Source organism: Lagopus muta, chromosome 5, assembly GCF_023343835.1.
Source record: "Lagopus muta isolate bLagMut1 chromosome 5, bLagMut1 primary, whole genome shotgun sequence".
NCBI lineage: Eukaryota > Metazoa > Chordata > Aves > Galliformes > Phasianidae > Lagopus > Lagopus muta.
The window spans coordinates 10,208,699-10,235,122 of NC_064437.1; the positions used below are offsets into that span (position 1 = coordinate 10,208,699).

General features: G+C 46.1%; 2 protein-coding genes across 18 annotated transcripts in view; one reads left to right on the plus strand and one right to left on the minus strand.

The window, feature by feature from the left end:
* PTPRF (protein tyrosine phosphatase receptor type F) overlaps window positions 1-21,616 on the minus strand; it is a 343,225-nt gene extending 321,609 nt beyond the window's left edge. For 14 of the 17 annotated variants that reach the window (XM_048944335.1, XM_048944348.1, XM_048944342.1 and 11 more), the window contains exon 1: window positions 21,230-21,380. The gene's annotated coding sequence lies outside the window, so the exon portion shown is untranslated. Of the gene's footprint in view, window positions 1-1,386; window positions 1,424-13,026; window positions 13,135-21,229; window positions 21,381-21,494 lie in introns of those variants that run through there. The other 3 variants (XM_048944334.1, XM_048944331.1, XM_048944333.1) reach the window with 3 other exon arrangements.
* Window positions 1-26,424, plus strand: part of MED8 (mediator complex subunit 8) — a 203,393-nt gene that overhangs the window by 80,260 nt on the left and 96,709 nt on the right. The window lies entirely within an intron of this gene.

Here is a 26,424-nt window from a genome sequence, read left to right on the forward strand (position 1 = left end):
TAAAAATGAATAGTTTTACAAAGACTGCAGAAACCAAACCTTAAGACGTATGGAAGATGATTATCTTCTTCCAACCAAAAGCAGTAAGGGAAAAGGGGCTTATAAAGTACACACAAAGACCAATGAAGTCAATCACTTTGTTAGAGAACTGCAGTTGCTTGATAACAAGAGCACAGTAGATAAAATACTTGTATGTTAGAAAGCCATTTGACTATATCAAATGACACTCTACCAAAATTATTTAAACTGCTTTCAGTGGGGCCTGAATACTGCACAAGGAAATAAACAAAGCAAACTGAAAATCATATACCAAGTCTTTGGATGAATCTATCAAGGACGCAGGAAGCCTTCTTTATTTTTTTTCTTTAAAATCCTAGCTAATGATGCAGAAATAAAGCATGTGTTCTTAAAATCCGTGGATGATACTAAATTTAGGAGATGCAAGCCCCAGCGAGGACAGAGAAAGTTGAGAAACAGGCAATTAAAAATAAGATTCTCCTTGGGAAAGTGCAGCGAAGACATCCGACAGGAAAATAATCTGAAAGAAAAATTCAGTGGGAGTGACAAACCGAGAAGCCAAGAAATTCTTACAAGGCTTGCAGTGTGATTTGGTAACAAGAAACATTAATGAAACCTTGGCTACGCATGCAAAAAAAAGAAACACCACATCAAGCAGGAGAGAAGCAAGAGTAAAACATGCCCACTTTGTGTAGCAAACAATATAGAAAAATCACAGAAGTCTGCAGTACTAAGATGGATGCAAATAGAACTGGGAGGAGATGGGCCTTATTCAGAATAGGGTATGCTCGTAGGCGGACGCATTTAGAAGGAAAAAATAGGCATAAGTATCTGAAAGCTCCCTTCTAACAACCTTTCCAAAGCCCCAGTATTACAACCAGGCCCAGGAGACAGGCTTAAATGACCATTTAAGAAGAGTTCGCTCACACAAACGAGATTAGCAGCAGAAAGCTGGAAATGCATTGAGCACTGTCCCACAGGAGCTCCTGCGGGCAGCGCAGCACAAACACGAACAGGGCATGGCCATCCTGCATCAGGGCCAGGCAGCAGAGCTGGGCAGCCTTCAAACTGGCTGAAGGTTGTGAATTTCTCAGTAAAATGAAGTAAATATTTGTTTTCCTCCAAGCCCAACAAATTCCGTAACAGGCACGCTGACTCACAAGGAAGTAACTCTACTCTTGTTTATGGAGCACGTGAGCAGCAAAAACAAGAAACACTGTATGTGTTTGTTCACTATATTGAAATTCAAGGGGTTTTTTTCCCCTTTTTTTTTTTTTAATTAATTGTTGTATCTTGATGCAACACATTTCCAGCTCTAGGAACAGTGAAGCGGCACAGCCTGGCAGTAGCACACAGCCCAGCAGATACCTGGCTTTGAAGTTCACCCATCACTGGGACCAAGAGGCTGCAAAAAAAAAAAAAAATTAAAAAGAAGCAGCCACAAACCCTCCTCCTCCTGCCATGTCAAGGCACTGTCCTCTCCATTCAAAATCATTATTTTCTGCACAGCTCAAGTGCTAATACTTGTCAGTAGACATGACGGCCAAAGAACCGTTCAAGAATAGGTGTAAACTTTACAGGGCAAGAACTGTTTTGCTTTCGTTGCTGGGGCATAACAAGTTCAGTCAAGTTTTTAAAACAAAGCCTAGGCTGCAAATGAAACCCAAACTATTTCAGCTGCTGGGTTCACTCTGGATTCCTATTCCTATCCACAGTGCTGGACGAGCCAGCCTGTGTGGAACCAGCTTGTCTGTCCACATTAATGACCATCTCATTAGCATACATTATTCAGAGAACAACATTTCAGGCATATTTAGAAACTGGGATTTTTAGAACTCTAAAGAGATAAATACTAATACCAGATTACATAATTTTGCTAGATGGTATTTACTGAATGCTAACAGAACACAAGGGAACCACAACGCTTTGCTGCCTTCAGTTGGGCACTAAGGGTGCATCCGGTGGTTTTCTCAAATAAAACATTGTTTTCAGGTTGCTTCTGTACAACAGAAGACAAATGAAAATAATCAAGACAACTCTGCCAGAAATACTCCAATTTTCCCTGAGCATCTTTAAAGACATTCATTCTAATTGTATCATTTTGATACATGACAGACCAGACCAAACTTTTTAAAGAAAAGTGTATTTTCTCCTACCTATGTGCCTATCAAAAGGCCAACCTACTTCCCTGCAATCTTTAAAAAAAGATTTTGTTTAAACACATCTGTATATTTTTTCACCCAAACATTCTTGCAGCAGCTCCAAAGAGAAGTACGACTCCATTTTGTCATTTGTAGACTAAGGATACTAATTATCTGACTCATGGGTTTTCAAGATGAATGTAATGATGTACTAACCACACGTATTTCAAGTCTTGTGTTTTCTCCTGTCCTTTCTGTTCAATCATCACTTGCCTTGATAGTTTTTGTAAGGGTGATTGCAGCCTCGGCTCTGCCTGGCACACTGCGTTCTCACCATCGCATTTCCCAAGGTTATGCCTCAAGGTTTAAAAACGGTTTTTTCCCCTCTGAGATGATCTTCAGCAATTGCCCCAGTTCTGAGAAATGAATGAAGCGTTCCCAAAACAAGGCAGATTTCAGTAGTAAGTTGTAGCTAAAAAGAACCTACGTGACCTGCTTTAGAGGCAAAGACTGCTAAAAATACAGCTGGCTGGGTGAGACATTCGGGCAGGCTTTTGGGAACGTGTTAATTGGGTAATTCCTCCCAGATTAACAGTATACAAGATTCTTGCTTACCATCTAAAATACTTTCCTTAAATAGTCAAAACCATCAAGCAAGGGTAGATGGACCTTTTGTTACAGTAGTTAATACAGGATTGATTTTAAGGACCTGACCTAATGTCCCAGAAGTCAGTAAGAATTTTTGCACTGACTCAGCAGAAATCACATCAGATACCAATATTAATCTAAATGTTAAAATCCATTCAATTTATACCTGCAGATGAAAAAAAATCCAGCCTTCCCAATCCACCAGTTTCCTACAAAAAAAAAAAAAAAGCTACATCCTCTGTATTTTACTTGCACAGCATTTTAACAGGCGTGCCTTGCTGATCTCAGAGGTGCACAAGATGTCACAGAGGGAGCTGCAAGCAAGGCACGACCAGTCTGGAAGCCCACCCAGCACCACAAATCCTTTACAGAGATGTGAGAACTTCAGGGGAAAACCTAGAGCTCCCAACAGAGAACACTACACCTTTTTCAGTTTAAGAACTGTGTTGGTCTTTTAAGATTTAGGAGCTGCTCAAAATAATAATAAAAAGAATCTGTATTTGATTTAAATGCTTTTTCATCTCCCAATACCCATAAACATCTAACTCTCTGCTGAATTTTAAAAGCAGATGCCCTGAACTGACCTCCCATGCAAACACCTCCTCAGGTGATCCAGCACACACCGTAAAAAGTTTCCTTTCACCAACCTTGAATTGCCCAATTTTCAGTTGTTTCCTATTTCTTTTCTATCTCACAACACAAGAACAGGCTCCTGACCTAGATTTCCTGAACAATTTACTATGTTCTAGAATTAGTTCCCTTCTGATTTGCCTTTTTTGATGCAAAACAGTGCAGTGTTTCTTCATATAAAGTCTCCCCAGTCACAGATTATTATTGTCCACCTTTCCTGGCACCTCTCAATTCGTTATGTAAAGCTCCCAAATATAATTCAAATACTACTTTATTAGTTACTTTTTAGGTAATACCGGAGTTTTGAGATCTGAAGAACTTCTGTTCCAACTGAAGTATTTTGACCAGTTTGAAGGCATATCAAATGATATTTGTATTACTTCAAGAATTTCTAACATCAATTGAATCATCCCTGGTCAGTCTTCTGTATCAATAATATCAAAAAAGTTACCTAGGGAGCAATTTCAGATATATTAAACTGCTCTTTGTGGCTTAAGACTTAGCTCGTATTCTTTGCAACACGTATTCACAGGCATTTGAAGCACTATAAATATTTTGCATCATTCTGTGAATGAGTCAAATGCTGTTTTCCAGGCAAAAATGAAGTACAGAGCCAGGCAGCATTTCAGTTCCCACAGTATTCTCTGTGGCAAATTACTCGTAACTACGAGCAGTCTTTGGCCATAGCAATACAGGTGAGAACAGGCAGCTGCAAAACTTGTGAACGAACACAGCAGCTCAACCAACTTGGGAAAGGGGAGAGCCTGATGGAGGGCATAAGGACACAAGTGGTAGCCCAAGCTATGAGGTGTGTAACTCAAAGTGCTCTAGGACACGGCCCTGGCCCTGAGTCTTGGGACAACTCCTAACCTGGGGGAAAGACTCAGCCCCAGCCAGAGGCTGTGGGCCTCTCCTTGGCTTCCAGCTGAGATGATCACCACTAGAAGCCATGATCTGCATGGGGTAACCTTGAGCACAATGCTTCAGAGACGCAGCATGACCTACATCACGTCCCACCAGCTCAAATGGAGGAACGCGTTTAGCCATGCCCTTTGGGAGCCAAGGACAATGCAGACACAGTGACTCCTTGCTGTACACTCTGACAACTACCACAGGCCAAGATGAAGACAAAACCAGTTTCTTTCATGCACCCCAGGACAAAAGGGACTGAAGACCGTTAAACAGGTTTGGAAAGCATCCAAAACACCACTGGGATCCTAAAAGGAACAAAAGTCTCATCAGAAATCAGTTCAAATTTGCCCTCAACAAAACTCAGGTAAAGGTTCAGATTTGTTATTTCTGGCATTCTAACAAGGAATAAAATAAAAACAGCTATCAGGCGAGGTATAAGAAATGACTGTATTGCAAATGACTCATCATGAGCCAGTTACCCAGACACAGAAATGTACCAACACACTAACCAGGTAGAAATAAGTTAAAGACCCGTAACTGATGCCTAAGCATACCCCCAACTCCAGGCCATCCAATGCAAAATGTAAAACTTCGAAGTCTGAGTCTATTACGAGCTATATCCACAGGAAGACAGCAGTCTCTGTTGCACAGACCATTCTACGGAGAGATTTGTCAGCGTGGGCTTGCTAGGGGGCTAGCCTCCTCTGTAGAGATTAATACTCTTGTAAAAACATTTCCAACAGTGGGACTGAATCACCTTTATCCAGAAGTACAGGGAAAAGCTGCACCCTAAGATGCTTCTACCTCTAAAGAGAGTCCAACACCTCCCAAAGTTGAGCTCATCTCAATTACAGAGTCCTCAAGTGGATACATGCACTTTCAGAACAACCACTATTGTGTGCTATTTTTGCTAAGCAAATCACAGCTTTGTCATAAAATTAGCATTGTTCTTTTTCAACACCTTTGCAAACATGATATGCAGGCTGTGGGAGAAGTTTAGGGAGCAATTTATCCTCAGAAGAAGCTTTTAACAGTTGTCAAAAGTCACAGTATGACCCTTTCTCCTCACTGAACAGTTTAAATTTCACAAAGCTTTTGCGCCTGTAACCAAAACAATTAAAAAGTGAGCAAGGAGATAATGTTTATTTCCCACCACTCGAGACACGCATTTGTGTAACCACTTTACCTACCTTTACATCCGCAGTCCTAAAGCACAGATTCCAAGAGCTGAACAAAACATTCTATTTTTCTACAGTCATCCTCTGCCCCCCAGTCATGCCAATATTCATACTGACGTTTCCAAAATCCACCATAAAAGTTACGCACGTTCCTCCCAGAATAAAACATTTCTCTCCATGAACTGCACATTAACGGAATTAATCTTTAAAGAAGTAGTAAGATCAGTATTTCAAACAACATTTCAGTGATGATTTTAAAAGCTGGGCCACCAGGAAAAAAAATAGAAGTTGAGGAAAATAAGTGAATTATTTAACAACACCGCTCCAGAAGGAGCCTTACTGCATAAACTTAGTGAATAGAGAAGCTGCTAATGATCTTCAGCTAGTTAGACACACCGTTTTAAAACTGAATTGTAAAGCTTTCTGAAAATTTAAGTTTGTGAGAATCCAAACACCACACCAGCATTGAAAAGTAGGCCACAGATGTGTCGATTGACACAGCCTCACAAGAACAGAGACATTTTCTAGTTCTGAATGAAGTACTACTGACCTGCCTGCGTGGAAATGAAAATGGAAAAACCCTCTACATGACATTTTGCTGTCCATGAAAGGAAAGTTATTTTGATGCATAGCACTAGACAGAAGCAGCAGAGCAAATCTCTTTTGAAATATGTAAGGTAGAAAGATCCTGGATAAATGAAGGTATTTACTGGATATTTGGAAATCATTAATATTGTAATATGTTTTTAAAAGAAAGCATGATTTTTTTCCCCATCAACTTGAACATTAGTATAAGAATTGAAACAACTCTATCTTCTCGTGCTATTTCTCATACGTGTCTGTAACATTCACAAGTAACTCTTTTCAACTGGAAGCAGATCTTCTCATTTTATGAAGAGGTGTTTTTTGCTCCTGATCCAATAAGACAAAAGCACCAAAGATCGCTGTCTCCCATAGCCTTACAGGGGTCTGATGTCAAAAGGAGACCAAAGACATGATCTGTTTCGTCAACAAATTGGCACATTTGCAAACATTGCACTTCTGCACACACTAATTACGTCTGAAGATTTTTATCAACATTTCCTATAAAAAGCACTCACTCCAATAAAACAAAAAACACAACTTCCACAGAAGCAGGAGAATCAGCTTTCACAGTGCCCAGGACAAGTAACATCTAAGTGCCCTCACCCATAAAGCCTACTGAAGAAATTCAGCTCCAGCTCTAATTCATGCCACCTTTCTTTTCTCAACACACTTAATCCTTCTCTCAAGGCAAAACGGAGTCGGTGATTTCTAACTCCCTGCAATGTGGATGCCCTCCTCACTCCAAGATATGCTGAGATTAACCACAGCTGACAATGATGCATTGCTACCACAGTTCCTACCACTCCAGGAGGGAGCTCCACACCGACATTAGCGGCATGCTGTTTGTGTAAGGGAGGTGCCACCTCTGCACCAGGGACTGCCTGTGTCTGTCTGGGCACTGCTGCCTTTTACCTGATGCTGGCACACAGCTATATTTAGGCACCATTTATGTTCTACTGAAGCCCTCTAAAAACTCACTGCAAAGCACAGAATGATAGCTTTTCTCTTGTTTTTCCAAGCGAGAGCCTTCCACAAGTTGTTGTAACAATTGCTGAGGTCAGTGTTAGCAGGTGACGACCACAGCTGGGAGACAGGTGGGCTGTGCTCCAAGACATCTAAGCTGCCTAATGGTGTGCCAGGGGCAAAACAAGAACAACTCACTCCCTTCGCTTGCGGTGCAATCCCGTCCCCATGGGCATTCGCTGTACCTGCGAACTGCTTTAATCCACAGAAAGCTATTCAGCTCTTCCCATCCCCCTGTAAGTTTTTTTTTGCTGCTTCAGTGAAACGATGCAACACCAAAATAGCATAAGGTAAGCCGCAGCAGCTGGGAAAAGCACGAGAAAGCAGCAACTACTCGTTTTTGCTTTCAGCTTGAGCCAACTGCAGCTTATCTATTCATTGCTCTTGCTCAAGAAAGTAAGTTCCATGGATAAGGCTTTACTGCTGAGAGCATGCCTGATGTTAAGCAAACTGGGGACGCAAAGTTCACAGAGTTCAGGGCGAAGCACAGGACATGAATGTGAAAATGGATGCACAGGGTCACACGGTATGTCCTACTAGCCACACTGTCTCTACTGAAGCCTGTAAGCAAACAGCAGTAAGACAAGCACATCTGCACTTCCCTGAGCATCTCCATAGCCTTCAGTACTCCCAGTGGTACAGAACTTCACAGTCTGCTGTGGTTTATCTAATTGAGCAATCCCTTAAGCTCCCTCAGCAGCTCCACAAGTTTACCATCTTCCAGCTATTGTATATTCTTCTGAGATGAAAGAAAGGGAAGAAACAGTATTTCAAGCGTGGACAAACCACAGGTTTAGAAATGGCACAGTAACGGTCTGTATTTTGTTCTCACTCTCTTCATAGCATTTCATAAGATTTGATGAGCTCTCTTTGATCGCTGCTAAGCGCAGAGCTGGTGGTTTCATGGTCTCATCTATCAGTTTCAAGATCCCAACCGGAGAGGTGACAGCCACTCTGGAGCCCTTCACTTTCCATGACAAGTTCAGACTGTCTTCTGCCTCCAGTACAACTCATCTCACGTTTACCTCCACTGAAGGCAGCTACCACGCTCCCTGCACTATCCTTTTATGCCTAATCAGGGAAATACAACACATTTCATGAATTATTTCAGTTAAAATCTGGAAGTCGCATTGATCGCTGAAAACAAGCCAGCAATAGTAAGGAAACGTGTACAGGGGACAAAAAGCTGCTGAAGTGATCCCAGCATGGAGGGTAGGGCACTCCTACTGATGGGGCAGCGCACTCAGGAAGGAGCTCTGTGGGGCTTTGATCCTTCAGCTATTTGAAACCACACAAAAGCTGAATGAAAAAGGTACGGGATCCCAAAGGAGTCAGATTCCCGCTTCTCCACAGCAAGCTTCTAAAGTTCTCTTTTTATGACCACCTTCCACCAAAATAAATAAATCACTTCAAGCAAAAAAAAAAAATGTAAACCGAGGCATTTCCACTCAATTCCTTTCATGTCTTTCCACCGCCTCATCTAGAGTCACATGCTCAGTCCTGACCTTTCCAGATTTTCCTCTCTGCCTCGCCACACTTATTCAGACTATCAAATTCATTTAGTGAAACTATCCTATCCTTTCACACTTGACTCTTTTCACAGACAAGCAGTTCATTTTCATGCAGACCCACTTTTAACTTCAAAAGGTTGCTTTGTATCGCGGCTTCTGATGTCCCTTGTTTAAAACACTTTCAAATAAGGATCTGAAAAATGCTGTGGCTGGGAACTCAGCATCTTCTCTGTCCCTCCTGAAAGAAAAAAAAAAAAAAGAAAGAAAAAAATCCACTATTAAGCAGAGTGAGAGGCCATGCACCCACACAGAACTTCTATAGCTTGTCAGCAGCTTTTAGCTCTTCTGCACACAGTCACAGTGAGTGCTCAGAAAGCCAACACTTGCCTATATGTTAACCCCTTCTGAAGGGCCAAGTGGAGCAAGAAGGGACAACTCACAGCACCCTACTGCTCACTGCACCATCGAGGAATGCTGCAACATCCCCAACTCCAGCCAGAAGGCTTTGCCTCTTCCAAGATGCTTCAGTGATCACGCAGAAAGATCCGAATTAACAGGGCTACAATGCAAATCCATAAAGCAATTAGGTGGGAAGATGGAGCAGAGCGGCTGGGAAACTCACACCTTCTAAGCACACCTAGAAAATACATTTGTGTCACAGCAAACTGCTGTGAGAACTAATGGAGCAGCTTTATTCACCAAAGCATTTTTCATTTGGAGGCCACAAATACAGGGGAACGCTCGTTCATCGCTCACTTCAGAATCAAAGTTTAAGAATCATTTTCAATTTAAATTATTTATAACTCAGTAGTTTCAGGGGGAAAAAAAAAAAACGCACTGAAAGGAGTAGTACATTACAGTAAACTTCTCATTAATTTTCTAGTGAAACATTTGAGTTTCCAAAACCTGACTTTAAAAGTTAATTACGCACAATGTGGACGCTCCAAAGTCAGGAGGAGCTCAGATCTGAATGCTGTCTAGTCACTTTTGCAAAACCTGTATGAAGAAAACATTATAATCATGCTGTTTTCTTGCCAGAATAGGAGAGAGGGGAAAAAAAAGTACTATCAGCATTTTTAAAACCACATTTTAATCCCAAGAGGGCTTTGTTTGTATTGGCCTTTTCTCCCACAGAACTCACCATCCCTATTTCTACCACAACAGCCACGGCTGCTCATCCAGCAGTGCACTCAGCTAAGCCAGAGTTGTAGCCACTCTTCTCATTTTCCCCCGACTTTGGCAAGAGTAATGCAGAGAGTTAGCACAGGCCTCCAGGAAAAGGCTAAGATCGAGTTCTTTGGCTTAAACACCTGCTCCCCTTCCCCTGAATCAAAATGGAAATACAGCAATTGAAAGCGTCATTGTTCTCACACAAGTTCTACTTCCCTACAGCTCACATCTCACATCAAAACCACAGCACTGAAAAAGTCAAACAATTTTCCAGCTGAGTGCAGGACCCATTGATAAGCAAAACTGGTTCAAGACAAAAATCACATCTTCTGTATTAAAATACCGGTCAAGCTGCTGACAAGGAGACAAATGAGTTTTTAAAGCACTAACATGAGCTCACATAAAATTAAAAATGATCACATTGAAAAAAAGTTGGATAACAGTGATGCGCCTCATGCAGCCCAATATTTCATTTTGATTTTTTTGAGGTGTTATTAGAACAGAACATCTCCCCTCTCCGGAATTCCATTTAATTCGTTATTGCCATGTACAGCTAATGCAGGAGATCAGATGAGGTTTTGACAAGTCTTTTACACATCTCAGGGCAGCAGTGCCCTCTCTGCTTAGGTCAGTAACTCCAGTCACCAGCCAGCACTGACAACCCACAATTAACCATTTCCCCCTGCCCCCATCCCTTCCCATTCCATGTGACAGAACCACACCAGCCTGATTCAGAGCCAGGCCCGGGGCCACACAGGCACCATCTCAGCATCATCTGAGACTCAGAAGCAGCAAAAGACAGAGCATAAACCACAAATGGAGGCCAGCACCCAACAGGACTGCTGACTGTCCAAATATTTAACCGCTCTCCAGTGCTGCAGGTCAGGTGGGTTAATCAAATAAACTTGTGTATCCTAAGGGTTTGCCCATTGTTTGTGCTTCCTTTAAATCCTTCAGGTTGGATATTAGGAAGGATTTATTCTCAGAAAGAGGGGTGATGTGCTGGTACAGCTGCTTGGGGAGGTGGTGGGGTCACCATCCCTGGAGGTGTTCAGGAGCTGTGGAGATGTGGCACTGAGGGACTCAGTGGGGTGAGGTAGGCTGGATAATCTTATAGGGCTTTTCAAAGTCTAATGATTCTATGATTCTTATCTGACTTTAGACTCTGAAGAACTGAGCCCCAAGCAGCTAATATTTGCATACAAAAGCCAATGAAACAGATGTCCAGATTTCTACATCATCAGCTGAAAGTTCTTCAAAAGGAGGTATTTTTGCTACATGCAAACAACATGACAAGCCTTTTCAGTGCACACTGGCAGCATGCTCTGACAGGCAGAGGCCATGCTACACTAGGAATCTAGAAACCTAAGTGATGCCATAAGATTTTGATTCAGCGGAGTGTTGTTAGGGTAGTATTTCTTTACAAGGAGAGTGGTTAGGCCCTGGAACGGGCTGCCCAGGGAGGTTGTGGATGCCCCGTCCTTGGACGTGTTTAAGGCCAGGTTGGACGCGGTCCTGGGCAACCTGATCTGAATGTGTATGTTTGATGGCCCTGCTAGGCAGGGGGGTTGGAACTACATGATCCTTGGGGTGCCTTCCAACCCGGGTGATTCTGTGATTCTGTGATAGTGTGGTTAGGTCATGGTTGGACTCAATCTTTAAGGTCTTTTCCAATCTGAGCGATTCTATGATTATGTAAGATGTAATCATGCTGTAAAGTAGGAATATGGCACAGCAATTCTCCCAGACTTGACCATTCAAAATTACCAGGACAAGAGAACAGCAATAAGCACAGGCAAAGTAGATGCAAAATGTTTTCAGTGTGTTACAATGGAAATGAAAATAAATGCAGGACTAAAATATAGCTTACTTTCACAGGTTTCTAATGCCATTTGTCTTCATTCAACAAGAATTTATGCACCATTTCAACCTGATAAGAATTTAATTCTAAGTAATAAAGCTTTACAAATTGAATTCAAAGGAGGAAAAAAACACCAGCATTTCCCAATTATTTCCAGAGCCCCACAACTCGAGGCTTCAGCTAAGGGAGCAGGGAAAGCTGCCGCCACAAAGCAGAGCTGACATACGACCCCTGGATACAGCGGCACTAGCAGGCAGCTATGCTAAAATCAATACTAATTCTGCACGCTTCTGTTATGAAAATAAAGCTATGAAATTCCCTCATGCCCACCTGCCAAAGGGACAAAACTCAGACCAACTTTGTCGGAGAGGATTTTTAAAGCCTTTCTAAAGGCATGTAATGGATTCCAAGAGCGATCGTGCACTGAATGTTCAGTGAACCAAATAATTTTTAATACGTTCCTCAAGGGAGTTTATTTTATGTTTTTAAATCACTGAGACCTTGCAGTGACACTCCGATTCAGAAGAAAAGAAAGGCCAGTGCTCGTGGGGTGCAGGTTTTGTTTCTTCCAGGGTGGCTGGGGATTTTTTTGGCTTTTTTTTTTTGTTGTTTGGTTTTGTTGTTTTTTTTTTGAAAGAAGAGCCATTGTGCCTACTACAGTTTCTAAGCAGGCAGCAAGAAATATCTGGATTCCTACAAAGCTTTAACTTGCAAAATCACTTCTGAAAGAGTGCAGTGAGCAATTTTAAGGTTTCCCCTTGCAGAAGAACTACATCAGCAAAGAAAGTTGATCTATGGAAGAAATAGCAGCCGGTACCAGGCTCCCTCAGCCGCAGCTGCACGAAGGCAGGAGATCCACTGGGCTACCAGAACCACGGGCCCAGATTTGGAATCCAAAAGCAATGCAAATCGGGGCAGCTTGCAGGTTTCAGGCCAACCTCCTCTCCCCCAGCACCAACGAACACCCACCTTACCAGCCACCGTGGCACCCTGTGCTGCGACGGCAGCGTCAGCACGAGATGCAGCTCCTGCAGATTGGAAATGTTCTCAGCTGCACCACGCAGCGTGCAGGAGAACAAGACGAAGAGCCCCCAGCGCCGCTGCCGTTAGAATGACTTCAGCGGGATTAGGCAGAGCTATGGAGGGAAAGCCTCACACAATGAGTCCTTTCATAGAGCAGAAACAAAACCGAACGCTAATCACACCAGCGATTCAGTTTCCTCTCCTAATTCCTAATCAGACATCAACAAATAAAAGCGAAACACTTATTCTTATTTTAATTCTCTGAGATAAACACAAGCGAATGGAAGCGCTCTGCCCGCACCGCCTGAGCTCTGCAGCCCCTTTACCTCCCCGTGAATGCACGGTCAGCTCAGCCTGCTCACACCACCGGCTCACAGAGGGGTCTGGGATGGGAGATACGGAGAAGAGCAGCGTTAACAAGCGGGAGAAACTTCAAAGCTCGCAGACAAACTCAGCTGAAACACTCCTCCATACAAAAAGGGACCTTGAACCACAGCCATTAGAAAAAACATCTGGTGCGCCGCTTTGATTTTCAACGTTAGTCATTGGACAGAAACAAAACATCATTATTTTTTCCCCCCAAAGCAGCAAATAATTGCAAATCCACTTCTACACATAACCTATCATTTATCACCTCATCAGCGACTGCTTGAGTCTGATGGAATTAAACACTCAAGTCAGGCAGTTTTTGTTAAAAGCAATAATTACATTGTTACTAGAATATACAATTAGGTAATAAAAAAAAACAAAAACAAATCTGCCTAGCAATATTTTTTATGCACTCTCACAGAAATATTACCAGACTGGAAATAGGCAACGCTATAATAATAATAATAATAATAAAAAAAATCCACTTGCACCGAAGTATAGCTACTTCTAATTTAAAACTTCACCCACAGGCAAAAATACATAAATGATTAGTATTGTAGTGTTTATTTTAATTACACTGTGCAAGAAGAATCCAGGAGGCTGTTAACTCACTTCAGATACAAAGGAAGCCAATATCTGAGCGCTCATCCCCACTTGCAGCCTGGGCACCACGCAGCTCAGCCCAGCACCATCCCAACTCCAACAACAGAATGCCAGCATTTCTCCTGACATCCCAAGGCAACGTGCAGCAGAGGCATTGCTCAACAAAAAAACAAGCAAGAAGAAAAGCAGGAGGTCATCAGATTCCTCACCTGCTCCTCGCAGACAGCATTTAAGAGCATCAAAAATTCACTAGCCTTCCAAGTGCTATTCGTCAAAGTTTAATAAGAAAAAAAAAACAGAAAGCTTTATCTCAAACTCACATTTACAAACACTTTCCAGCAATCTGACTGCTACACAATGTGTTGTTCTGCACCACACGACTCCTGGTGCCTGCCTTAAACAACAGCGATCCAAGCAAACAAAGCAGTCCATGGTTCCCAGTTATGAAAGACGTGGTCTTGTCTTGATAGGACAAGCGGGAATGGCCTTAAGCTGTGCCAGGGAAGGTTCCTTTTGGGTATTAGGAACAATTTCTTCACCAAAAGAGCAGTGATGCACTGGCATGGGCTGCCCAGGGAGGTGCTGGAATCCCTGTTCCTGGCAGTATTCAAGAACCATGGAGATGTGACAGTAAGGGTCGTGGTCAGTGGGCACGGTGGGGTGGGGACTAAATGATCTTAAAGGTCTTTTCCAACCTTAATGGTTCTGTGATTTCTGCAGCCACATGGCTGATCCCAGCAGTTCTGCACACATCCTTTAAAGACAGACATTTGCCTGTCTATCTAGGTGGCCTTGGCCAACCAAGAAGCCTCTGATTGCTCTTCAGAAAAACACATCATCTTAAAAAATGCCCAACTTGATGGCAACAGGTGGGCAGGTTGCTGGAGGAGCGCGGCAGCCTGTTGCCTCATAATCCTTTCCAACTCTTCCTTCTTATAATTAATTATGCTGCTTATTTCTTCCACAGACATAAGCAAGAGATCGTCACTGAGTTATTACAGCAGCACACTTTTACTTTGTAAGCAACATTATAATAAAGCTTCAGGTAAGAAACGTAGTAAGAGCCAAGCACAATTATCGGCAGAAACAGCTTGCTCCCATAAAGCGGCGGCATTTTATCACTGAGGCACACGTGTCACCCTTCCACACATTTCTCCCGTACAGATGAGGCTCTCTGTGAGCCACAGTCTCAGCAGGCCAGAAAGCCAGGGAAGTGAGCAGCCAAGGAACGGAAATGTGAGCAAAGCATGACATGCTGCTGGGCAGTACAGGCCCATCAGAACCTGCACTCACACAGCTCTCCTCCAAAATCCAACCACGAGTAACAGAAGAGCTCTCTGTCCATCAGCCAAGAGCAGAGCTGCAATCACGCCCATAACCCATGCCTCCAGATGCTCTCCTTGCTGATCCGTGTGGGTGAAGAGGTTGGAGCCCACAACTACAGACTGCAAAAGATGAGGTCAATGGAAGAGCTGTTCTGAAATGCCCCTTGTGAGCCAACAGTCCAAACAAAAGACTGCAGCAGGTATTCCACCACAACACTGCACATAAAGCATGAAGCAAGCCCGTGGATCCAGGGAAATGTCAAACCCAAACCAGTGAGACTTTCCGAAACACAACTCAACCTCACAAGGGTTTGGAAGGTGACAACACTTTTCTTCAATAGTTTATAATTTTACTCTAATGTCAAGAGGCAGAATTAAAGCAGGAACTTCACAATCTGTTGAAATACTTCTCTCCCTTGGTGCAGCCCGTGCTTTATTAATGGAAGATACCTACGGACAAGGCTACAGCAAGGAGACAGTTGGTATCCAGAACACACCTTCAGAAACTCATGCCTCAACCTCAAGTTAAATACAATTTTATGAGTATGCTTTCTACCACATAATAATGCACAGATTACAATACATAAGACTGTAAAGCAATTTTGCCTGTGCCCAAGTTCAGTCTCAGCAAAACCAACGAGAATATGTATCACAAATTATTTCTACATCCACTTATCCATACGCTTAAGAAGTTAATTTTCACTGTTTACGTTAATTGTTACATATTTCACTTAACAGGGAAAACACGTTATTGGATTCTGCGTGCATTTTCTATTCAATTTGTATCACCCCACAAATTCTGTATTACAAGTAGTTAAAACACGATGGAAGGTGCCTTCATAAATTACAGGTTTTTTTTGTTAAGAAAGGAGAATTACTATCGACTCTGCAACTACTAAGCCTTTGATCAAATTTGATGAAATAAATGCAACTAAGATATACACGTAACTACACTGTGTTTGGAGAAAAGTAGTATGTCAAAGTTTACAACTTTATCCAAAAGTAAGTGTTTTACCCCCCCATTTCCATCCCCAAAACACAACACCACAGTGCCTTCTCAGCATCATGTACAAAAGGATGAGGCCCCTCTTAACCCACTTCTGTGGATCTCCTCTGACGTACACAGCCCAACCGAAGGCTCTGACAGTCACCGAACCTGCTCCAGAAGAGCCTGACAATAGTCCCACTTCCATCCCTACTCACAAAAGCCTCTAGAAATGTAATGGCTTTTCCAAAACACTCCAAGAACTAATTTTGTGAGGAAATTTAACTGGAGGATCAAGTACCATCCCATGAATAACCTCCCGCTCCTGCAGAGAGGAGTTATTACAAAGCTTAAGTGCCCGGCTGACTTCAGCAGTTAGGATGACACACAGGAGAAGAATCTGCACACTGGAGGGATAGAAAAGCAGCTACGCTATGTGGATCTCATAAAATAGAACAGATGTTATCCTTTGCATACACACATGCAACTCAGTGTCAAGCACTCCATTTGAAGGGGAAGAAAAAAAAATAAGGAAGAGAGGCCTATTAACCCAAAAGATAATTCCTCTCCACAGTCAGATGCATGCATGCTTTGTTTAATTACAAGCAATGACAAGGTTTCTCACACTGCTTTTGAGAAAGCGATGTCACATGGCCAATCTTCACATTTCTCCTCTCTTCAGTTTCATCCGACAACTCCTAACTGTAAACTTCTTGTGCCAACCTAAATAATTCCTCTCTTTCTCAGAAAGGCTGGAAGAAAGCACTTACCCACTTGCCAGCTGCAGCTGAAATTTTGTGCCAAGAAATAAATGTCTTTTGGGCAGGTTGGAAACTGGAAGCTTCTATGCCTGCTGAAGGACAAGGGTAAGAGCAGGACAGCCCTATTCTCTCCCAAATTAATGGCATTTCCATATGTCAGCTACACAGTGGATTGCACTTAATGAAAGCATCCGAACAGAGCTGCCTCCCCCTCTCTCTGAGCTGAGGCGTTAGGAGATGCTCTACCAGTTTTGATCTTAACTAGATTATATACATTGCTTCCATCCCCTGCTCCAGAAGTTGTCTCTCTATTTTTGCTCCTTAGAAAAGGTCTCAGACAGCAGACTCCTTGAAGGAGCCTGACTATTGCACCACGTTTCTCAGGAAGGCACAGTTGTGCACACACAGCATGCACTACCACTAAATAGCAGCACTCCAGTTGCTCTTCCTTAACCTCCTCACAGAACCCAAGGATGAGAACCTCTGGCAGCAAGCAGAACCACTGCAGGTGCAGCTCACTGCAGCCTCGTGAGCACGGCAAAGGTGAAGACCAAGGGCTGCTTCCACCTGCACCAAAGGCACGAAACCAGAAGGGTCATGCTGAGGGGCAGCACAGTGTCTGCACACAGGGCTTCCACCAAGGCACTGCCAACAGGCCTCATCCCTCTGCTCCCTGGTTTGCTCCTTCTCCAATTCCCATGAGCTCCCCTGACTGCAGCACGTTGCTGCCCATTTACCCATCCTGCATTTTTCAGGGCTCTGCAAAGCTCTATGCGCAACTTCTAATAATAAATCAGAACTGCAAAAACAAAGGCATGAACAAAACCTGTGCTGTTCGAGCAGAAAGCACTCTTAGCCTCCTTGCTCTACAATCATTGGCCCCTTTCCCACCATCCTGTTTGCATTTTGGTAGCAATCTGAATTTTATATTCAGGAATGCTTGGCCAAAATTCCTCAACAGCCATTAGAAGCTCAACTAAGAGAAACATGTAAGGACGGCTGTGTACTGTGCCAAAACTCAAGCACACACTCCTACAGAAAACGAAACACATGTGCGTTACTAACCTGAGCAAACTATGAGGTGTACTAAAAGAAACAAATGTCTCAAGACATGCAACAGTATCGCAAACTTGGTTTCAATGCACGCAGCACAGGGCATGCCCCTGCTACCTTCACAAATGGAGCCGAGCAGCACCCCTTCCCTCTGCTCATTAGAGCTCTACAACTGGTGCCTCCCGTGTGCCTGCATGCACCGTTTCATTAAGCTCACTTGACATTACATGAAGAAAGAGTACAAGAAAATTGCATATTCCCTGCCTAAAGTAAACTTGTCATTTAAACCCAGCGTATAGATAGAATCTGATACAGCGCTGGCGCCGTGAGTCATTCCTCAGCTTCAGAGTTTGTACGACAGTATTCTTACATATGTTTTGCAATACTTTCCAGTCAGCTACCACCCTGTGTAATTACAAGTTTTTACTGGAAAGGAAGCATACATCTTGCATCTGAGCACTGCACTGAAGCAGTTTGCTCTTACAGCTGGACTGTGATCAGACGTAACAGCATTAAGGAGCCCTCCAACTGTACGCAAGGTGAAAGTGAAGGCACCTCCTGAAGTGGTGATGGTGAGCACCACATAGATTTCCCAACAATCTCTTCCTAGTCTCTTCCTGGCAGCTCAGGTGCCAGGCCCTCGCTGATGCAGCTTCTTTACTACCTAAGTTAGAGCTGCACTCATTCAAACCCTGAACCAGGCATCTGCTATCCATTACAGGCGCTTCACTCGAGAAGAACGCGTTACTTCTGTACCGTGGTGAAATAACCCATTAAAAATCCTCCCTGCTGTGCCAGCTTCACCTTTTGTTTTTAGGCTGGGTAAGAGAAGGGTAATTTAACTCTCAGCCCCAGCTTCTGAGTGGTACTGAAAGAAACAAAGGTATTCAGAACCGAGATGGAAAGGTTTGTCCTGCTTGGCATTTCCAACGGGATCAGCCCCAAACCTGTGCCTGGTGGCACTGCAGGGACGATCCCCATGCACCACTCCCAGCCTGCACCATCACAGAGAGCTCTTCCTCCAAGCTTTGGGGTTTGTTTTAAAGCCAGACATCATAACTCCTACTGAAATTAAAATGGATCAGATTGAAAAAAAAATGAGGAGAAAAGCACCCTCTGTGCAATGAAGTTGGCTGGTTCAGATTCAGGCGCACACAGCAACAATTGGGCTTTTTTCCCCCCTCCAAACTGCACATACTATGACCTACAAGAAACATTTTCTGCTTAAAAGTAATACTTAAATGGAGATCTATGGCTGAACGTTATCACAAGGATTGCACTTACTTGACAGTCTGCTATTAGCCAACTCCATTATCGCTATTTGCAGTTTTTAAATGTACAGATTCAGAAGTAACTGTACAAAGCCTCCATTACAAGTGGATTTATGGAAAGCCACAGCAATAATCATCCTCATTAAGCATATCTTCCCACAGCCCTGCATTATGTGGACACAAAGAGGAAAACATTTCTTCTCTGTTACCCACAAGCTTAGATCTTTCTCCTTATAATCACCAGCTCTGACTGCCTTTGCCAATGACAGTTAGGTAATGCTCCCAAAAGCAGGACTTGGGTTAAAAATAATGAAGAAATACTTGCACATCCCTCAGCCCACAGAATAGGAAGGCTGCTGCTTGGGTTTTCCAGGTACTGACCTTCTCCCTGCCAACATGGATGGGAATAAAACATTATCTCCAGCTCCTGCTATGTCACTAACAGCCTGAACCATACTTCTCCGAGATGTATCTACGGATTCGTGTGTGCAAAGAAAAGGGCAGATGGCAAAATCAGTAACGAAGCCGAATTACAAGAATCTCTTAAGTTGAAGTGATGTATTAACTCCACAGCCCTGTGCTAGTTTGACCCCTTCCCTGCGGTCACGCTGAGCCCTATTCCAACAGGCAGGGCAGCATACATGGCAGTGACGTACGCTCAGAAACTCGCACGGTGCAACGGAGGGGTGAAGGCTGACACTGAGAAGTTGGCCACCCCCCGCCTTGCCATGCAAACAAGCCCTCCTGGCTCTCCCCACACTTCAGCACAGCAACGCGCTGCTCCCACAACCTCAGCCCCATGGCAGAAATAGTAAAATGAGGATTAAAGTACACTTGTTCCCTCCATAAAATCATTCCCGTGAGCCGAGCACTTCCTGCATTGCTGGAAGAAGTGTAGTATACTTAAATAAATAAATACAGGGAAAGGGAAGAAAGAAGCTGTTTTAAAGCCACCCTGGCAGCCCAGGAACAACCATCCGTAACCAGGCACAGAGATAAGTCAATTGCAGCGGTGGACCTTTGTAATCTCAAATTAAATTTGTCATTTCTCTTAACATTTACTTTGAAAAATGAGCAGCGGTGGTTCTACAAGAGAATAAGGAAGCTGTATTTGCCATCCCCACTCACGGCAGCCGTCCTCAGAGAGCTCTACAACAGCAAATATCCAACCTCGCCTACGTTTGCAGTGTTGGTTATCCGGTTACCCTCAGACTAAACCACTCCTTACAGCTCAATTCTACACTCGACGTTGGCGATGTAACTTCATTTGCTTACATCTGAAATCAGCACAGCGCTCCGTAACGCCGTACCGCAGCTGCCCTGGTCAGTCTCCTGGAAACACGGCGCATCCCTCCAGCACGAGAGCAGAAACACTTCCCTCTATTCCACGTACTCACGCCGGGCGCTCGCACTGCTCCAAGTCGGCTCCCGGGAGCTCTCTCCCACAGCACCCGGACAGCGGGCGCTCACTCCGCTAAGAGCCCAGAACTCCGGCCCGAGCCCCGAGCCGCTCGCCCCGAGCCCAGCGCCGAGCCCAACAGGTCGCGGCTCCCCAACCCCGGCGGCGGCCTCGGGGGCTCCACGCTGAATGCGGTATTTTTCCCCGCCGATCCCGGGACCTCCCCCCGCCCGCAGCGCGGGGCCCTTTGTTCTCGCACCCGTGGCCCCGCACCCCGCGCTCTCCCCGGGGGCACGGCGCGCCCCGCGCCCGCTGCAGCGCCCTCCCTGCTCCGAGAGCGGCACCGCACCACCCGGCAACGCCGCGAGCCGCCCTCGTCCTCCCCGCGCCGCTCCGGGACGGCCGCCCCGGGGAGCCCGGGAGCCGCGGGGAAGGTCACGCCGCGGCCCCCCGGAGAGCGGCCCCGCAGCGGCAGGTGCCCGGCCGAGCCCCGCCGAGCCGCGCTCCCCTCCCGGGGAGGCCCCCGCGGTGCGAAGCCGGCGGCGACCGCGCACCGCGTGGCGGCCCCGGAGGGCGTGGGGGGTGGGGGATCCGGCAGCCGGATCCCGGCGGCCCCGCGGGCCAGAGACCGGCCGGCAGCGGGGCCGGCGCCGGGAGCGCAGAGGCGAGGGGCTCAACAGGCGGCGGAGTTTGGCGGCTTCCCGGGAGCCGAGCCCGCCGCGAGGGGCTGCGGGGGGAAGGCGCCGCGGCCGTAGTCACTTACCGGAGCTCCGGGGCTTCGCCGCCCGCATGCTGCCTCCGGCCGCCGCGCGAAAACCGCCCGCCGGCTCGGCTCGGCTCCGCTCCTTCAACCTCAGCCGCCGCTACCGCCGCTACCACCGCCGCCGCTGCCGCGCGGGACCGCGCTCCGCGCGCGCCGCCGCCTCCAGCCCGCCCCCGCCGGGGCCGCGCACCGCGCCCGCCCCTCCGCCGCGCCCGCCCCGCCGCCGCCGCCGCCGCCGCGCCGCCACCTGCCGCCCTCCGCTCACCTGCGCTGTGCCCGACTCCGACCGCCGCGCTCGGCCACGACGCGAGGCGCCGCAGCGCTGCTCCCGGCCGCGCTCGGCTCCGCTCCGGCCTCCGCCGCCACCCAGCCCTCCCGCCGAGTCGGCCCGCAACCCGCGGGCACGGCCCACCCCGGCCAGGTGTGGGCGGGGGCGGGGGGCGGCCCAGCGGGGCGGGGCGGGGCGGGGCGGGCGCGGCCCGGGGCTGGCGCTCGCTCGACGCCGCCGGAAGGAGCCGGGCCGGGGGCCCCGCGGCTCCGCGCAGAAGGTTGGCGTCTGTGCAGCGCGAGCGGCGCGGCCGGGGCCTGCAGAAAGTTTCCGCGGCGGCAGGTGGACGGCAGGCTGGGACCTGTTGCAATTCCTGATCGTTTTGGCCACGTTTCATCAAGCGCTTGTGACTGGAGAACCGTCTCGGCCCGCGCGCCCGCAACCACACCGTTTCTTTGGCTGCCTTGGCGCTTACATCCCTTCTTCTCCCCCAGCAAGTTTCCCGCACGGTGTAACCGAGCCGCTTTGTGCCCCTTCGCACGGCGGAAGGGTTAAGTCCCGCTGCGCTGAGCGTTTCGGTGCTCGCTGGCTCGTGGCCCAGCGCTCTCTCGGCGCTGGATTGCATCAGAGCGGGCAGGAGCACCTCGCTACGCTCCCCCTCCGCGCGCTGTACTTGGAGCGCTTCGCCGTTTCCCACGGCATGTTAATTTTTTCCCCTGTGGTCTCCAGGATTTTTTCTCATGTGTTTCTTGGAGGATGTTCTGCCCCGGTCCTCCCACCCAGGTTGAACCAGGGCGCTGCTCCGCGTTGCCCTGCACAGGGCACCTGGAGCCCATCTTGCGCCCCTGGTACACGGCGAGCCCTTGGTCCCGAGACGCTCCCTGCTCAGTGTCCGAATGTCGCTGCAGAGCAGTCCTTCTGTGCGTTACACAGCGAGCTCACGGAGCTCCCAGTAAGTGTAGCTGGCGTGGGGCCAGGCAGCACTGCCAAAGTGCCCGTGGGTTCGGCGCTCTGTATGAAAATTTGGATGTGCTTCAGAGCGCAGGGAGCTGGGAGAGCCTGGCTTAGGGCAGGAGCTCCCAGGGCTGTGTGGGTGTCCCATCCCTCGGTTCACACATCAGTAACTGTCAGGTGGGTCAGCTCAGCCTGGCCCCTCTCCACTTCATGTGGAAGCGACAGGTTTTTGAATTTTTCTTTAATAAATGAAAGATTTGGGATTTAATGCCTCCTTTGCTGATGTTGTCAATCTCTTAACAACTGATGAGAGGAGACATTGAAATGCTGAGCCAACCCATGGGATAATTTTAAAGACACTCCTAGGCACCTAAAACAGGGGTTCCTAAACACCTTTATAAATGTGGATTCATGGGACTGACGCAGAGCTGCATCATAAACTTTTGATACCCTGGAGCTTCTAGCCAAGACTTGCAGGTAAATGATTGTCCCATGGGTGTAAGCCATTAATCATCGGCAGCATGAAACAAAGAGTGTTCACGTATGGCTACCACCCAGAAATCTTTGTTATTCCCTTGCACACTTGATGCCTTCGGTACATAAAGCCTCGGAGGGTGATGACTGGTGTGAGCCCAGGAGGCACTGGTGCCTGGACCCCTGAATATGGGGTTGCCTGGTGGTCATCTCTTTATCTGTTCGAGCATTCCACAGTGGTGAGACACCATTCCTCAAAGCAAGGGCATCCACCTAGGCAGTCTGCTTGCTACAGGATATGCTGACGTGTTGTCACCAGAGGTACATTCTGATGCAGGCATCCAACAGGCTCTCATGACCCCCCTATGCAGCCATTCTGGCAGTAAGTTACAGAGCAACGCCTCGGTGTGTGCTCACACTGCTGGGCTTGGAGGTCGCAGCTCTTGGTGAACCCTCAGTGTGTCCTCCCTTTGATCAGATCATCAGATACACGTGCCCATACACTTGCCATGCGTGCCATTTGATAGTGAGCTGGTATACAAACACTGTGGGGTGGGCTTGGCATTCCTTTAACCTAATAAATCAGTATGAACTCAAAAGACCAGGATTCTGATTTTTTTTACACTAGTCAGACCAACTGCCTTCCTCATTTCAGGTGTTGCAAAACTTGCTAAATACTTTGGATGGAATCAGTAAGCTGCAGAGCCTGTTGGACGCTCATGCCTTCTCCAGCTATTTTTCATAGAGGGACAATTCTGGCTGATGACTTTTTCTCACCTGATTTTGTAGTAATTGTCAATCGTATCGTCAGGTCTTCTGCTTTGTTTCACAAGTGCCTACTGCAATGCTCAACTTTGTGCTAATGTAAGATAATACGTCTCCATGTGTAGATCGGCTTGACAGCACAGCTTGAGGACCATATGGCCTTGACTCTGACTGCCCACCAGTTTTTCAATATTACCCCCAAGACTCTTTCATTTCCTTTGTCAGACGGGATTATTAGAATTCTCTGTTTTGCTCCAAATAAATTTAAAAAGAATTAGTCTTGCCCATTTCCGTTTTTCCCTGACTGGAAGGAGTGCAGCCTTGCAGGAGCACCCCGATGCTTCCCTGTCTGCAGCACTAGGTGTCTGCTCTGTGGAGCCTTCCCGACGAGGATTACAACTTACCCTGAATTTTGCTTTTCAACAGATTGCACTTGATTGAAGGAATAAAAGACAGAATTGTAATAGCAGCACAGCCACAGTGCCAAAGTGGTGGTTACTTCTGCTTCCTGGCTGTGGCACCGGTTAAGCCCTGTGGGCTTTCTGCTTCTCAGTTACCTTGCTGCAAATTTGGTACAATTGCCTTTCCCTTTCTTCAGCCTTTGTCCCAAATGACTGCAGAGGTCTGGCCAGGATGTGTGCTGTCTTCCTGTGGTGCTGCATAGCACTCAGCACAGCGAAGCTTCCCTCTTGATGGATGCCTCAGAGATCCCACGTAAGCAATAATTCCTGTAGCTCGTTTACCTCCTCGTCATAATAAACTAGAAAGGTACGTTTATTGAAAGAAAAAAAAAAGAAAAAAAAAAGCACAAAACACATACACCACCTGACAAATAAACATATTTTGGACATCTATTATATGGGGGAAAAAAGTCTGCTCCTGTCTGAATTAAATGTGGCAGAGGAAGGCCCTGTGAGTGCTGAAATTGAATCATAGCATCACAGAGTCATTAAGGTTGGAAAAGACTTGTAAGATCATCCAGTCCAACCTGTCCCCACTGTGCCCCCTAAACCACATCCCTCAGTGCCATGAGATGCCCGCCTGCTTCTGCTGAGGGCAAAACTGGGAGCATTGGGATTACCAACGGCAACTGGTCCAGGGAGACGTTTCCAAAATGCAGTGCCAGGCTCACCTGTGCAGAAAAGCAGATGTATGGATGAGTACTTCTCCTTTGCAGCTTAGTCTCCACATGTCCATGACCTAGAGACAGCAGTTCAGTCTTTCTCTAACCGTAAAAAATTGGTAATGGGAAGAACAGCTTAAGTCACCGAATTAGATGGTGTACATGTAAGTTAAAGAGAACAACATCAAAAGCTCAGTAAGCTTGCACTGGGGCAGTCTCTGCTCCCCTCCATTTCCTGACAGTTTGTCTCTCCTGTGTTAGGAGCTGGGATCCATGATCTTTACAGATCTCTCCAGCGCAGGATGATTCCATGTCCTGCACCAAGTCTGCTCATGGTCCCCAGCCCCTCTCCATGCAGCAGGCTGCTGCCCCAAACACTGCGGCTATCTGCACTTCTCAAGCTGAAATACTTCTCCTCACAGCATCGCTGTGAGGTAGGAAATTACCACTCTCCTTTTAGAGATGAGAAGCAGATGCAGGCAGAAGCTAATTGACTTAGCTAATGTCACTCTGGTGTCTGTGGCAGAGCAGAGCAATGAAATCAGCCTCCTGCCCCCGTGCCATGTGCCAGAGGACAGCTCGTCTCCAGCATTTTTGTAAAGATCTCACGCATTGCCCAGGGAAAATTACAGCCCTGTGCAAATTCAAGGCTGAAGCTTTCAGATCATGGCAACCTGGGATGGGAAATTCAAAGAACAATCTCTCGGATCACTGCAACCTCAGAGGGAAGAGATGGGTCTTGTTCAGCTCCAAGTTGTTCTGTGGCAGAAATGTGACCGAGCTCTTGTGATTGCTATGAGGACAAAGCTTATTTCCCCTGGACAATGGCAGGGAGCTATTCGTGACATCTGATCAAAGCTCTCACTTAATTTCAGCCTCATTAGAAAATCATCACTTTCACACTAGTAAAAGCAGAGTCTTCTGGAAACTAAATTTCAGCCCAATTCTTTTTTTTTTTTTTTCCAATTAATTTTTAGACTATTCTATTATTTTATATTTAGTATTCAGAATGTGCTGAAAGTATTTTAAAAGGAGCCATGAAGCAAGTAACAAAATATCAGAGACTGTGTTCACCCTGATTTGAAATTTCAGGTTGCAAATATGAGACAGGGAACGCCACTCACACAGCTCATGTGTACAAGAGTGGGTTTTGATCAAGTGTTTCTCCTTATAAGCATTTAGACAGGAATTCTTCTTATTCTTATTCTTATTCTAATTCTTATTCTTACAGCAATAGACTGTGGTAGAGAGGTTAAACTTTTGTGCTGACTAAACTTTCCCACACCCTCATTTCTGCAATAAAAATCCACCTCAAATTTTCAGCTCACAACCGAGAAGCAGATGAAGCGATACAGAATGCTTCATGTTAAAGCAAGAGAAGTATCCCAAAATACTCTTCTGCACAAAAAAAAAAAAAAGAAAAAAAAAAGATTCTGCCCAAATGTCTGCTTACTCAGGCGGAGCGCTCCGCCTCTTACCAGCTTTTAATATTTCATTGCACTGCAAAGCTGGGGTTTTCCCTTGGATGTATCATCAGCTTGAGGTCTGATTGCAAGGTGGGTTCTGCCATGAGTCGTGTGTGCAGCAGCACCCTCTGACTGCAGCTGAGTA